The sequence below is a fragment of the Chrysochloris asiatica genome, unplaced genomic scaffold (genome assembly GCF_000296735.1).
Source record: "Chrysochloris asiatica unplaced genomic scaffold, ChrAsi1.0 scaffold00298, whole genome shotgun sequence".
Taxonomy (NCBI): domain Eukaryota; kingdom Metazoa; phylum Chordata; class Mammalia; order Afrosoricida; family Chrysochloridae; genus Chrysochloris; species Chrysochloris asiatica.
In genome coordinates, this window is record NW_006408816.1 from 2,965,477 (window position 1) to 2,982,685 (window position 17,209).

The window sequence follows — 17,209 nt, forward strand, 5'->3', positions numbered from 1 at the left end:
TCTTATCAACAAATGAAATTCCTGAAAGCTATACATCATGGTCAAATGTTCTTGGAGGCAGCTCCCCCAAATAGTATTTTGAGTGCCTTCCAACCTGAGGGGCTCATTTTCCTACATTATCTCTGACAATATTCTAGTGCTCTTCATTATATTTCAATAATCAACATTTTGGTTCTGACAGTGTTCTACTGCTACTTATAAGGTTTTTAGTGGCTAAATATTCAGAATAGTCTATCTCTTATTTTTCCTAATCTTAGTCTGGAAGCTCAATTGAAACCTATTCACCATGGTTGACCCTTCAGGGATATAAAATGCCAGTGGTATATCTTTCAGAATCATAGTAACAACCAAGCCACATCAGTATGACAAACTGACAGAGGAGTGATAGCCTTGAAAATATAAAGAACAATTATTTTTCTCAAACGCCATGTTATTTTTTGACAGAATAGTTGGAGATGAACACTCTTGGCAATTGTTGGATATCAACATTTTAGTAAACTAATTCTCTCATTTCAGGAATACTGAATAATATATGATAATTGGATCATGAAGTGGAAAATAGGATTGAAGATGAGACTAGGAAGTATCTTATCTTACTCCTGTGTCCTTGAATTTTCTAAACACCATCCTAAATTGTTTATCTAATATTTCCTTGCTGACATTTATATGTATAAGTGCATATTATAATTACTACTGATTTTGCTCTTTCAACGAAACTACATATGTCTTGGAGCTCTGGTAGCATAGTGGTTATGAATTGGGCTGCGAACCGCAAGGTCAGCAGTTTGAAACTATCAGCAGCTCTGTGGGAGAAAGGTGAGGCTTTCTACTCCCATAAAGATTTACAGCCTCGGAAACTCTGTACAGAGTCTCTATGAGTTGGAATCGACTCCATGCACATAACAACAACAACAACAACAACAACAACAACATATGTCTTGAGGAATTTTATTTGATAAAATGTTATTAGGCATCTCAACCTAATAATTATCTTTCATATGCACACATTCAGACAGATGCACACATACCCACACACACAGCTTCAGTATTTTCCAGAAATAATACCATCAATCCACACAGATTAAAGAAAAATCTAACTTTTCTTGTGATCATCTACTTGATCACAGGTTATTAATGAATCTTCCTGAAATCTTGATGCCACATTCCCTTCATATATTCTACCTTTGTGGATTATTTATTATCATACAGAATGAATATGGTGAAAGAATAAAACCCTGGCACACACCTTTCCTGATTTTTAAACCACTCAGTGCCACCATGTCAGCCTCTTGGCTAATTTACAGGTTCCTGATGTGCAAAATTAAGTATTCTGAAATAACCATTCTTCGCAATGTTATCCATAGTTTGTCATGTTCCACACAGTCAATAAATATAACTGTATTCATAGTAAATAAAACACAGGGAAACATCTTTCTGGCATCCTCTGATTTCAGCCAAGATCCATCTGATGTCAGCAATGATATACTTCATTTCACATCCTCATCAGAATTCGTCTTGAACCTCTGGAAGTTCCCTGTCATGGTACTGTTGTAGCCATTTTAAAATTACCTTTAACAAATTTTTACTTGCCTTTTATATTAATGATATTGTCTGATGATTTATATTAATGATATTATCTGTTGGGTCCCCTCTCTTTAAAATAGTTGGGAGATTTTTTATGACCTGGTCAATTTCTTCCATTGTTATAGGTCTCTTCAAATGTTCTACTTCACTTTGTGTATGGTTAGGTAGGTCGTGATTTTATAAAAATGTATTCATTTCCTTTAGATTTTCAAATTTGTTGGAGTACAACTCTTCATAATATTTTGCTATTATCTTTTTTATTTTTATTGGTTCTGTTGTGACATCACTAATGTGGTTTCTTATGTGTGGTATCTTTGTTGTTTGTTGTTGTTGTTAGGCTTGCTAATGGTTTGTCAATTTTAATTCTTTCTATAATTTTTATATTTTCTATTTATTTTTTTCTGTTCTAATCTTTATTATTTCTTTTCTTCTGTTGACTAAGTTTACTTTGCTGGTCTGTTTCTAGTTGTTGGAGATGTTGTGCTATTGTGTTTATTTTGATTCTTTCTTCTTTTGGGATGTGTGCATTTATTGCAAAAAAATTGTCCTCTCAGAACTGTTTTTGCCATGTCCCAAAGATTTTGGCATGTTGTGATTTTGTTCTCATTTGTTCTTAGGAACTTTGTGAATTCATAGTTTATTTCTTCTGTTACCCAGTTCACCGTGGGTGACCCTGCTGGTATTTAAAATATCAATGGCATAGCTTCCAGCATCACAGCAACATGCCAGCCAATACAGTACAATAAACTGAGAGTCAAGTAGTGGCTTGCCCATGAGGACCAAGAGTCCTGGTGTGGCACTGTAGGGTAAGTTCAGGACCTTCATGCTGGTTTGAACTATAATGTCAGTGGTTCAAACTCACCAGCTGCTCCTTGGAAAACCTATACTTGGTCACTATGAGTCAGAACTGACTCAACAGCACTTAATTAGCAACAATAAACTTCTTCGGTCTGAAATTGATCAACCATGCAATCAGATATATTGATAATTATTGGTGATTGGAATGAGAAGTTTGGAAACAAAGAGGAAAGAATAGTTAGAAAATACAATCTTAGTGATAGAGGCAGTCATTCAAACAGATTACAAGGATACTGAATGGTTTAAAATTAGTAAAGGTGTGTACTTATTCATTGTTCAAATTTCACATGAATATGGAGCTACTGAAAATATCATGTCTTGGACAAGGTGCACCTGATGTCTTTGCTCTTGATCACTGTAATAATGTTCATTGCAATGGATTTGCCCTATATCCTTTGATTTCTTGACTGATGCTTCTATGAGCATTGATTGTGGATCCAACTAAAATGAAATCATTGATAAGTTCAATCTTTTCTTCTTTTATCATGATGTTTGTTGTGATTATTTTTGGTGTTTTATACATGGAGTTGTAGTCCATACTGAAGGCTGTATTCTTTGATCTTTCTGAACAAGTGCTTAAAGTCCTCTTTAAATCTGTTCATGAGATGGTCTTGGAATTTAGGTGAAATATACTCAGGGTCATAGTTTGCTTCTTTTGAATTTTTTTTCGTTTTCTTCAACTTTAAACTAAACTTGAAAATTGATGGTCTGTCTACATTTTGTTCCTGGACTTGTTTTAACTGATGATATTGAGCTTCTCCATTGTGTTTCTCCACAAATATAGTCATTTTTATTTCAGTGTATTCCATCTGGGAAGGTCACTGTGTATAGACAGTGTTTACGTTGTTAAGCAAAGGTATTCACAATGTAGTAAGTCATTGGTCTTGCAAAATTCTATCATGGATGTAAAACTAATGTTCTCCCATGTAAACTATCACATAATTCACAATAAAACATTTTTTTTTAAAAAATTATATCGTGGTATCTCTGGTGTCTTTTTTGTTATTGTTGTTAAATACCATTGAGTTTGCTCTGACTAATAGCGACCCTGTATATGGTTTCTAAGGAGTAGCTGACAAGTTTGAACTTACTACCTTGCAGTTCAAACTGAAGTTGACGTTTTGTGCCTTAGCCCTCAGCTCCGCACCAGGACTCTTTTCTTTGTCTTTTCTGTTACCAAGGTCATACTTTCCAACTACTGATCCCTTCTTTTTTTTTTTTTTTTCCAACTTTTGCGTTCTAATCACCAATACTTATCAATGCATCTTGATTGCATGTTTGTTCAATTTCAGACTATAGAAGTTGGTAAAATTGTCCATTTCTTTATCCTTGACTTTGGTGGTTATTATGTAAATTTGAAAGATCATTGTATTCACTGATCTTCCTTGTAGTTTATGAATATTATTCTATTACAGACAGCATTATAAGTCAGGATATATGTTGAAATGTTCTTTTTGATTATGAATGCACTGCCCATTCCTCTACAATTTGTCATTCTTGCCTAGTAAACCACCTGATTGTCAGTTTCAAAATGACCAATTCCAGTTCATTTCAACTCACTTATGCCTAGGAGCCCTGGTATGGAGCTGCAGGATAAGCCCTGGACTTCTAACTGCAAGGTCAGCAGTTCAAACATACTAGCTGCTCCTTGGAATCCCTTGGTTACTGTAAGTCAGAACTGATTCAACTTCACTTAACAACAACAACACTTTCAGGATATCAATCTTTAAGTATTTCATTTCATTTTTGACAACTTCTAATAATTCTAGATTCATACTTCTTACACATTTCCCTCTTCAATTATTAATGGATGTTTGCAACTGTTTCTTTTCATTTTGATTTATGTCCCACAACAAATGAAGTCATCAAAAAACAGGAAGACCCTCAATGAGATGTATGAACACAATGGTTGCAACAATGGTCTCACACATAACAATTGTAAAGATAACACAGGAGAAGGCAGTGTTTCTGTTTTGCCTAGAGTCACTATAGATAAGAACCTAATTGACAGCACCTAATAACAACTTTTATCTCACTAGTAAAAAGTGCATAGTCCTAACTCTCAACATATATTTAGTTGTTGTTAAGTGCCATCTAGTTGGTGACCCTGAATAGGGTTTCCAAGGAACAGCTGGTGAACTTGAACATCAAACAAACAAAATCTTTCAATAAGTTAGCCAGTTCTTTAATTGAGTAGATAATTATACCTCAGTAAGAAGCATCCTATACTAAAATACCTAAAATAGTCTTTTATTGACATGAAACTGGAAAGCATCACATTTTGGAGGATTTACATGCTTCACATGCAAAAAAAAGGAGCAAGAAGTACATTTTAAATTAAAGTTAAAGAAAGTGTAAATTCACCAGGCTTATCAAATGGCGTAGAGAACTTGGGGTAGAAGAATTAATGAACAATAACAGCATTGATATAGAAAAATACCCAGCTAATTAAATTTTCTTCATGAATGAAAATGAGAATTGCTGGTTTTCATTCAAAATTATAAGCAATGCAGAGAAAGTAAAATTATGTTCTATAAGTTTCTTAGTACATATAAAAATGATAGAACTGTGTTCTGGAAAATTATTCAAAATGCATGATTTTTTTCTGAGAAACTGAGCATTCACATTGTTGTCAGCATCCTTTCCTCCAAAAATCACTGAAGTCCATCAGAATTGCCAATTTTCTGTAATCCTCATTTCTCCTCCTATCTCTTAAGTGACCTTATAGACTCTATTCACAGACTTCTTCAAGTAACAAAATGCTGTACAGCTATAAGCTTGCATTTTACTTTTGGCTTTCAGAGATTCTATCTTAACAAGCAATTCCGCTTAATAGTCTTGGAATAGTGTGTTATTAAAAATATATTTCTGGCCCATTTTCTTCTTTCTGCTAAATTTAATTTCAATAATAATGAAAAGAAATAGAAATAAAGGCATATAGCTAGTGAATGAAAAAGAAAGGGTATATAAATTTTTTATAACCAGTGTATCACCATTGTTCCTTTATTATTTCAATACTAAATAGACAATAAAATAGCTTTGTGCAACTTTGTCTTGACAACACTGAGATAGTGTGGAATGCAAATGATATGTTAAAAAATTCTATGCTACATCCCAGATGATACATAGAAAACATCGTCTCCATACATTCCACACCATTGCTACATGGAGGGTAAATAAAAAAGTTAATCTCTTCTTCATACATCAATATATTTCTTTATTATTTCTTCTTAATGTCTCTTTTATCCATTTTGACTTTACTTTCAATGATATTTTAAGATAATTATATACATATGAAGCAGGACCTGAATCCTTTTCATGACTGAACTGAGTTTAACATTTTCTGTTTTAACTATTTAATGTGACAAGAAAAAAATGATAAAATTAGCTTTTCATCTTAACTTTTGTATACTGCTTCCTTTTTCCAGAAGGCTTATTATTCAACAAAATTCTAATTGAAATCATGTCTCTCAGATACAATTCTTGCTGGTATGTTATGTCAGGATGGTTCTGACTTATACCAACCCTGTATAGGTTTTTCAAGAAGTGACTGGTGATTTTGAATCACCAACATTTTGTTCAGCTGTCCAGTGTTTATACTACAGCACCACACTAAGGATTAAGTATTAATAAATAAATCAACTTAGATCAAATTAATTAATATGCAGTAATGGCCTTTGTGTGGCACTGTAAGATCAGCACTGAATTACGAATCGCAAGGTTGGCAGTTCAAACCTTCCTCAGAAGCTCAGTATAGGGTCACTATGAGTCAGAATCAGCTAGACAGCACTTAACAAAAATAATTAGCCTGGAAATAAAAGTGTTTTCCAAATGCTGCATTACTTTTATCAATAAATAAACTAGAATGGGTATGTATTATTTATAATAGAAAGCTGAGAAAATTTGTCAATGACACTGCATTCGTCAATAAATCATTATAGTGTAGTCAAGCAACCATATTACTGATATTGAGTTCATGTTAATAAAATATTAAATTGCAAATATGGCCCAATATAAGCTTGAAGAGAGATAAAAGCCCTCCCAAATCAGTATGCATAGAGTCTTGGTGACTCAGTGTATTCAGCATTAGGCTGTTAGTTGCAAAGATGACAGTTTCAGTCCATCAGCTGCTCCTAGAGAGAAAAATGATATTTTCAGTCCCAAAAAGAACAGTCATTTCTTTTTTTTTTCTTTTATTTTTGTGCTTTACAGCTACCATAGGATGACAGTGCCACCATAGGGTAAGCATTGGGCTGGAAACTGCAAGATTGGTGCTTCAAGCCCACTAGCTGTTCATCTGGAGAAAGATGAGACTTTCTGCTAATGCAAGAATTACAAGACTAGGAAACCCTATACATAGTTACTGTGAGTCAACACTGACACAATAACACTTAATAACAACAACTAGCATGAAGCATTTTTTTGTTTTAACTAATATGTTTGCTAATTCAAAGAATCCTTTGAGTAACAGCAAGAAACATATATAGAGACAAATGAATTACATTAAAATTGGGGTACATAAGAAGGTATGAATGGATACTCAAGTCAGACAATGCCTTTGGTAAGTTTAAATCAAGCTTTACATGAACTCATATTTCAAGCATTACAATATTCTATGTCCTATGTTATAGTTACTTAAACTGAATAGATTCTATTGTTGCTGTTGATGTTATTTTTGTTAGGTGCCATCAGGTTATTTCCAATCCATATTGACCCTATATACAATAAAATGAAACACTACCAGATCCCATGTCATCCTCACAATTAGTGCTATGCTTGAAACAAATGCTGCTGCCAATCCATCTCATTGAAGGTCTTCCTCTTTTTAACTAACCTTCCACTTAACCAAGCATGATGTCCTTCTTCAGGGACTGGTCCCTCCTGGTGATATGTATGAACTGTGAGAGATAAAGACTGGCCATCTTGGCCTATCAGAACCATTTTGGTTGCATTTCTTCCAAGACATATTTGTTTCATGGTACTTTTTATATTCTTATCCAATATAAATGCATCAATTCTTCTAAGATCTTCCTTATTCACTATCTAATGTTCACATGCATATGAAGCTATTGAAAATACCATGGCTTGGGTCAGCTGCACCTTAGCCTTCCAATGGACATCATTTGCTGTGAACATTTTAAAGAGGTCTTATGGTTCAAATTTGCCTAATGCAATATACCATTTGATTTCTTGATTGCTGCTTCTATGAGTGTTGATGGTGAATCCAAGAAAAATGAAGTCTTTGACAACTTCAATCTTAACTCCATTTATTGTAACATTATTTATTGGTCCAGTGGTGAGGTTTTTTTGTTTTCTTTACATTTAGGAACAACCCATATCTAAAGTTGTAATCATTGATCTTCATTAGTAAGTGTTTTAAGTCCGCTTCATTTCCAGTAAGCAAGGTTGTATCATCTTCATATCACAGGTTATTAATGATTCTTCCTCCAGTCTTGATGCCTAATTCTTCTTTATATAATCCAGCATGTTGAATCATTTGCTCAGCCTACAGATTGAATAAGTATGGTAAAGGAATACAATCCTGGTGCACAACTTTCCTGATTGTAAACCATTCAGTGTCCTCATGTTTTGTTTGAAGGATTGCCTCATTGTCTATGCACAGATTAAGTGCACAATTAAGTGTCCTGGAATACCCATTATCCACAGTGTTTTCTTTAACTTCTCATGATCCATACAGTCAAAAGTCATTTCATAGTCAATAAAACTCAAGTACCAACAACAGCAAGTATCTGGTATTCTCTACTTCCTTCTGAAGACAGTAATGATATCTCTTGTTTCAAGTAATCTTCTGAATACAGCTTGACCCTCTGGCAGTTCCTTGTCAGTATACTGTTGCAGGAATACCTCAAAGGGGTTCTAGAACTTGCCCAGTGAAATAGACTCCTTGAGGAGCTTGCAGTGCATAGGAACTTATGTGGAATCCTGAGCCTCATCCAGGATCTTCTGAGGTGGAACATTCCCACTAGAAAGGACAAGCAGAGAAGCCTGGAGCAGCTAGGGCAGCAGAAGGTATTCCTTGAAAGAAAGATCAGCAGTTAAAATCCAAAACAAAATGGCAGTCTGATTGGCTACTACAAGAACAAGCAACTTTTTCCCTGTTGTTCCAGCAAGGCAAGCAATCAAAGTTCCTTCAGGACAAACCCCCGAAAGACTGAAACTCAAAGGGACTGCATGAGCTGGCATGTAAGCTTGTTGGTCTACTGGTGAATAACATGAAAAGGCTAGTAGATTTGAACTGCAAACCTTGTGCTTAGCAGCCAAATGAATAACCCATTTCGCTGCCAGGACTCCTTGGACAGAAGCTATTAATCTCTAATTTTACAGATTTAGAAAGACATTTTATCTTTATATTTTTAAATCTAATTATACAATGAGATTATTAGGGTTGTTTTCAGAAGGTTATGGTTTACAGTGGAGTCCTGATGTGACACTGTAAGATAAGCACTGGACTGATAACTTTAAGGCCAGGGGCTCAAACCCACCAGCCACTCCTTGGAAGCAGTTCAAACTCACCAATCTCTACGAGGCTGAACAGTCTCTGTAGCACTTAATAAAAACAACATGGTTTACAGTGGGACCCCTAAATCCATTTTGTGTCTTGACATAAATCCAGTTTCTATTTAAGTCCTTTATGACCACTAACCAGCATTGTAAAACCATTGGTCCTCAGGCAGAGTATGTTTGGTAGTGGATTACTAGGAATGCTGAGCCAACCCAAGAAGGGATAGCCTTATCTTCAGAGACTTATGAGGATATACTCTTAAAAAACTTGTATCAGGGGTCCTTATGGGGGGTGTGGATACATTTGGTCTGTTATATGTAAGGCCAGAATTTTTAGTCCACCCTGCACTCTTTTGGAGAAAGATGTGGCTTTCTGTTCCAGTAAAGATTTGAAGCATCAGAAACCCTACACAGGGTCTCTGTGAGTCAGAATTGACTAGATGGCACACAGCCACAACCAACCAATGTTACATGGTCATAAGTCATAGCCCAACAAACTGGCTGAATGACCCAAGAACTAGTCCTATATAGTTTTCTCATCTATAATAGCGTATGTTTCCTAATTGTTCTTTTTAAACTTCTGTAGTTCTACCTGTAGCAGTAATGAACTGATCTGTGACTTTTTGTGAATTTATGATCAATTTTCTTAGATTTCCATGGCATAAAATTAGCCACATGGAAATGAACCCTTTGGACACCTTTATGTCCTCATGCTGATGGTCATCCTTATCCAGATGATTTGTCTTTGTTTTGTCTTTGTGCTGTTGTTGATAGGTATCATGAAGTTGGTTCCAATTCATAGCAACCTTATGCACAACAGAATGAAACAATGCCCAGTCCACACCATCCTCACAATTGTGGTTATGCATTAGCTCATTGCTGTTGCCATGAAGTCAATCAGTCTGATTGGAGATCTTCTTTTCCATTGACTCTCCACTTTACCAAATATGATGTCCTTTTCTAAAACTAATAAGAAATCTGAAATATGAGAAATGAACTCTCACCATTCTGACTTTTAAGGACTGTTCTTATTGTACTTCATCCAACATAGATTTGGTTTTTCTTCTGATAGTCCATGATACTTAAAAATTTTCTCCAACACCGTAACTCAAGTACATCAATTATTCTACAATCTTCTTTATACTTTGTCCAATTTTCACATGCATATGAAGCAACTAAAAATACCCTGCCTTGGGTCAGGGGTACCTTTGTTCCTCAACACTTTAAAGAGGTCTTGTGTACCAGATATGCCTAATGTAATACATTGTTTGATTTCTTGACTACTGCTTCCATGAGTGTTGATTGTGGTTCTAAGCAAAATGAAGTCTTTGACAGCTTTAATTTCTTCTCCATTTATCATGCTCTTTATTAGTCCAGTTTATTTTCATTAAGGTGCAATCCATACTGAAGGCTACTTGTCTTTGTACTAGTTAAACCTTAATAAAGGGATCACTATAAACCATATTTGAATTTGGGGTCTTCTTTTTCTAGAGTAGGATATATTACAAAGTGAATATTAAAGGATTTAGAAATATAATCTAGCCATGCATTATTAAGCATTTTATCTAAATGATGTCTGATTTTCAAAAGAAAATAAATTAAACAAGAAGATAAAACTGATTGATTTCTATTATTCTAATTAGACTTCTGAAACATGTATGGTTATAATAATTTTTTAGATAAATGTATGGTTATACAAAGTGATAAAATTTCCCCTTAAAATAAATAATATTTACAAGTAAAACAAAAAAGGCTGGGTAACATTTGTATATTAAAATATTATGATACTGGAAAGTTGTCTTCCTTTTGGTTTAGAGTACCTCAAAAATTTAAAGCTATAAAACAACAACAACAAAAAATGGTAGTATTTAATCTATATTCAAAATTGTATTTGTCCTGGTGTGGTACTGTGCATTAATGCGCCAGACTGCAAAGTCATTTGAACTGCAAGGTCGATGGTTCAAGCTCACCAGATGTTCCTTGGAAATCCTATACAGGGTTCTTCTGGGTCAGAATCGACTTGATGGCACTTAATAACAACAACATATACATATAAGGAGCTCTGGTGTAGTGGTTATGGGTCAGGCTGCTAACCACAAGGTCAGCAGTTCAAAGCTACCAGCCATTCCATAGGAGAAAGATGAGGCTTTCTGCTCCTGTAAAGATGTCCAGCCTTGGAAATCCTATGCATGATCACTATGCATCGGAACCAACTCCACTACATACCACCACTACCATATACATATAAAGAGTGCTGGTGTGGCAAGGTAGGATAAGCACTGGAACACAAGGTCAGTTTGAACTGCAGCTGGTGGTTCAAGCCCACCACCTGCTCCTCAGAAACTTTATACAGGGTCATTATGAGTCAGAATCAACTTGACTACACTTCACAACTGCAATACACATATAATAATCACAATTTAGAAAATAAAGAATAGAGTGACTAGACTTTGTCTAATGTCTGAGAACTGTATTTACATGGTGCACTTGCAAGGAATGTTCTATTTCATTTTTCAGATGTAGGAAATTCATATCCCTTGATAACAATGAAAAATAAAATAATAACTAATCCCCTTTATTTTGCTAACTAACTAGAATACTCTTTGCCTGCACATTGGTTGGGTCATTAAGAAGAATATGCACTAGTGAGTTGACATGCATGCAAGGAAAAATACATGGCTTAGTGCTATTATAAAATTGATATTTCTAGAATATTAATTGAAAATTATGTTTTAAAATCTTAAATTGATATTACAGAGATGTACATATAATAAAATGTTTAAAAAATAATAAATGTTTATTTTGGATGTTCATGTTCCATGATACTCAGACTTTAAATGTCTATCTTGTTTTCATGTTTATAACTTAGGTTTAATTTTTATTTTTTGTTTGTAGTTTTACTATTTTTACTTCCTTTCAGAGAATGCAAATTGGATTGTATCCTGTTTCAGGTCAGTTAATTAATTATTATTGTCCTTTCAGTCATATTCTTTCATTCTGTGATGTGTTCAGTGTGTCTTCACTTGTCTATCAGTTTGTCATTCTATGGTGGCTTGTGTGTTGCTATGATGCTGGAAAATATGCCAACACTATTTAAAATATCAGCAGGGTCACACATAATAGACAAGTTTCAGCAGAATTTCTAGAACAAGCAATGTAATAAGAAGGTGAGGTGATCCATTTCTGAATGGCTTAGACACTGAAAACCTTATAAATAGCAAAGAAACTAAGATACTGTGCCAAAAGATGAACCCCACAGGGTAGAAGATACTCAAAATACCACTTGGAAAGAGAGGCTTTCTCAGAATAGAATTGACCTTAATGATGTGAATGGAGCAAAGATTTCAGGATCTTCATTTGCTGATGAGATACAACTCAAAATGAGAAGAAAAAGCTGCAAGTATTCATTAATAATTAGAAAGTGCAATGTACAAAGTATGAATTGAGGAAAATTGGAAGTAATCAAAATGAAATGGAACACATGAAGATCAATATTCTAGGCACTAGTGTGTTGAAATTGACTGGGATTAACCACTATGAATCTAACTATCACACTGCTTACTATGTCAGGAGTGACAAATTGAAGAGGAATTTCTCATTGTCAAAGAGTATTTCAAGATCTATCATAAAGTACAATGATGTCAGTAATTACATGATCGAATTTTGCAAGACCAGTGATTAATGCACTGCAAACAACTTTTCAACAGCATAAATGGCAGATACACACATGGACAGCACCAGATGAAGTATATTTGAATCAAATTGATGACAATTGCAGAAAGAGATGATGGAGAAACTAGATATTATCTGCCAAAAAAAAAAAAAAAATGCTGGCTGTGATAGGATAATTTCCATACACTTACATAGAAAACTGGGAGCACAGGTGCTCCATACATTAAGCAATCCTCAAGGTCTGCAATTCAAGCCTGCCAGCAGCTCTACAGGAGAAAGATGAGGCTTTCTGCTTCCACAAACATTTATACCCTCAGCAACCCTTTACAGAGTCACTATGTGTCAGACTATATATACTCCATGCGCTAGACAACAAGAAAGACCAGTTAATATCACAATTATTTATATTTAAGCACAAATTACTAAAGTCAGTAATAAAGAAACCTAAAAATTCTACCAAGTTCTTGAGTCTGAAATTGATCAAACATGTAATAAAGTGAATTGATAATCCCTGATGATTGGAATGTGAAAGTTGAAAATGAAAAGGAAGTCTCAGTAGTTTTAGTATATGTCTTTGGTGATCTAAACAATGCTGGAAATCACATGTTAGAATTTTGCAAGACCACTGACTTATGCATAGCAAATAGCTTTTTAAAATAACATGACATTTTCTGTTCAGATCTTTCACTTCTTCATTCATTCCATTTGTTTCAGCTTCTCTAAAGTCAAGAACAAATTTCAGAGTCTCTTCTGATATCAGTATTGGTCTTTGCTTTCTTTCCTGTCTTTTTAAAGACCATTTTTCTTTCTTCATATATGATGTTCTTGATTTCATACCACAATTCATCTGGGTCCAAGTCATTAGTGTCTAATGCATCAAATCTGTTCTTGAGATGGTCTCTAAATTCAGGTGGGATATAGCCAAGGTAATATTTTGAATCTTGTGGACTTTTAAAATTTTTTCTTCAGCTTTAGGCTGAATTTGCATAAGTGCAATTGATGATTTGTTCCACAGTTGGTCCCTGGCCTTGCTTTGCCTGATGATATTGAGTATCTCCATGGTCTCTTCCCAAAGATGTGGCCAATTTGATGACTGTGATTTCCATCTAATAAGGTTCTTGTGTATGTTCAACTTTTATGTTGTTGAAAAATGGTATTTGGAATGAATAAGTCATTGGTCTTGGAAAGTTCTCTAATGAGAACTTTCTATCATCAAGGTAATGTTTTCCAGCTAATGATCCTTCCTCATTGTTTCCAAAATGTATATACCAATAATCAGTAATTATCAATGCATCTTGATTGCATGTTTGATCAATTTCATAGAATTCATCAATTTCATCATCACTAGCTTTAGTGATTTGAATGGTAATAACTTTCCTTGTAGGAAAGTTCACAGTTAGCACTGTACTTTCCTTGAAGTACAGATCACAGATAGCACTGTACTTCAAGACAGACTTTGAAATGTACTTTTTGACAATGAATGTGATGCCATTATCTTCATTTTGTCAGGCTCAAAATGCCCAAAACCAGTCAATGAATAATGACTAGAATATCAGTCTTTACGAGTTCTATTTCATTTTTGACAACTTTCGATTCTCCTAGCCTCATACATTGTACATTCTACGTTATAATTATTGACAGACACTTGCTGCTGTTTCTTCTCATTTTAATTTATTCCACATCAGCAACTGAAGACCCCAAAAGCTTTTCTCCTTTCAGTTCATTAAGGTTAACTCTACTTTGAGAAAACAGCTCTCTCAAACTCATGTTGTGATGAGTGCTTTCCAAAGTGAGAGGCTCATCTTCTGAAACAATATCAGACATTTTTCTGCCCTTATTGATAAGGTTTTCAGTGTCTAACCATTCAGAGGAGGTCTGCCTCTCCTCCTTCCTAGTCTGTCTTAGTCTGGAAGCTCCCCTGAAACCTAACTGCTGTGGATGACCCTATTTGTATTTACAATATTGGTGATATAATTCCCAGCATAACATCAACACACAAGACAGTTGAGTACAGCAAACTGACAAATGAGTGGTGGGTATCGCATGAATAATTTATCTGAAAAGATCAATACAATATTGATTTCTATGAGTTGGAGGTTAATGCTATCCCAAATATTTCATTTTGTTAAAACATATTGTACAACTCCATAGTCCTTTATATCAATCTACATTCTTCCCTTCCCTTAAATCCCAGAGTTCTTCAACATGCTACATAGTCTCACAAAACTCACAATTGTCAAATAAATGCCTCACCCAATTGTGGAGGCTGGCAAGTTCCAAACCCATAGTTCAAGAATCAGTCTGGAGGAATCTTCTCAGGCATGAAGTCTCAAGGGATGAGAAACCCAAGCCAGCAAGTCAATCAAGCTGTTGATGCAGAAGTCTGTGGGAGCTGTTGTATCATGTCAGTTGATGGGTTGAAAGTCTTAGGAACTGGAGGTCATGAGTAATGAGACAGATACAAGTTCCAGAGAGAGAGAGCAAGCCTGCTCAAAGCAGTACTTTTTTTTAAGCTTTTTATTGTAAATTGAGTGGAAGTTTATAACTCTAACTAAATCATCAGTTTTAAATTCAGAAAATCTTATACTTTACTTCATTACAATGATTGCAATCTCTTCCATGTCCCACAGTTAACAGTATTTATCTCTATTCATTTTAACTACTGCCTTCCTCCTTGAGTCTCTCATTACTTTCATCTTCTCTCTGTTAAACTTGTTCTTGTTGTTCACCTATGCTATTATGTGTTAACATGCCCTGTCATCAATGTTAATATGTTTCTACTCTCTAGCCCATGAATAATTTTTTGCTTTCCCAGTTCCCCCCATATTTATGATTGATTGTTTCTTTTCTTAAGAAAACCTCTTCTTAACTTTTTACATTAGTCTCATGCAGTATTTGTCCTTTTGTGATTGACTAATTTCACTCAGCATAATGTTCTTCAGGTTCAACCATGTTGTGAGATATTTCACAGATTCATTGTTATTCATCAACAGGCATAGTATTCCATTTATTTAACCTTTCTTCTGTTCATGGTCATTTAGGCTGTCACTATCTTTTTTATCTTGTTTTCTTATCCATTCTACTCTATCTGTCTCTTAACTAGTTCATTTAAAACAGTTTTAGATATGAATTGGTTGTTGTCATTTTGTTGTGTGTCTTTTTGTGGTGCTGCTTGCTTCTTTGTTCCACACAATTTTCTGTACTAAGTTCATTTTGTTGATGGATTTTCCTTTAATCATCATTTGTGTTGTGTTAATGCTAACTAGATCATTTGGATTTTTCTCTTTTTCTTATTTTGATGTGCAGGTGTATTTATTTTCTTTGAGTTACCCTGCAAGTTATTATTCTTTTCTTTATTTAAAAAAGCCTGTTTTATCTTGAAATCGACTTGCATTCCTTTTCATTAGAAAGTTCTGTATCTATACACGTTCCCTCTTTTTTCCTTGTACTTGATTTCATCAAAATATTCTTATAAATTCAAGTCAGACTATGCTTCCAAGAGAAACTATGAGTGGTGACTTGAGTCACAACCTCTAGTAAAGTGGGGACTCACTAAAATCTTAGTTTCACTGTAATATCCACTCTTCATTGTTGTTGTTTTTGTGTGCTGTGGGGTTGGTTCCAACTCATAGTGACCCTGTATATGGTTTCTAAGGCTGTAAATCTTTATGGGAGCAGAAAACTTCATCTTTCTCACAATGAACAGCTGGTAGTTTCAAACTGCTGACCTTAAGTTTCACAGCCCGATTTGTAACCACTACGCTACAAGAGCGTATCCACTTAATATCCACTCTTTAGCCCCACCTTAGTCTATACTTTTTGATTTCCTGGTATGGTGCCATAGGATAAGCTCTCAATCTCAAGGTCAATGGAACTGCAAGGTCAGTGTTTCAAAAACTCACCAGCCATTCCTCAGAAATGCTATACAGAGTAGCTATGAGTCAGAATCAACGACAGCATTTAACAAAAACAACTGAGATATCATAAAGAAAAGGAGCAAGAATATTTTCTATACTGATTGATTCTCTCATTTTGGGTTTTTGGTTATATTGTGCTCAGAAATAGTTATAACGTGATCGTAGAATTATATATAGAAACTTGGATATGTGCATCCATAGCCTCAATTATGTGTTGTCTCCATAAAGAAGAAAGGAATCTACAGAAAACTGACAGCAGTAACACTATTTCTGTTGATCTCTTTTTGTTTAATCTGGAATGTTTTGATTTCACTGTCATATTTGATTGACGGCTTTGCTGAATACATGATTCTTTTATGAAAGTTTTTATTGTGAATTGAATGAATGAAGTTTTACAGGACAGGTCAACATTTTTTTATCCAACAAATCATTGTCATGATTACAATCCCTCCATGTACCCTCAGCAAACAGTATTTACCTCTACTACCTTTTTATTTTTAATGTACATTTGTTGTTGTTGTGAAGTGCCATTGAGTCAATTCCCACCCATAGCGACCATGTACAAAGTTTCCAAGGAGTAGCTGGTCAGCTTGAATCACTGATCTTGCAGTTCAAATGACCTTGCAGTCTGAGGCATTAGCCCACAGCACCACACC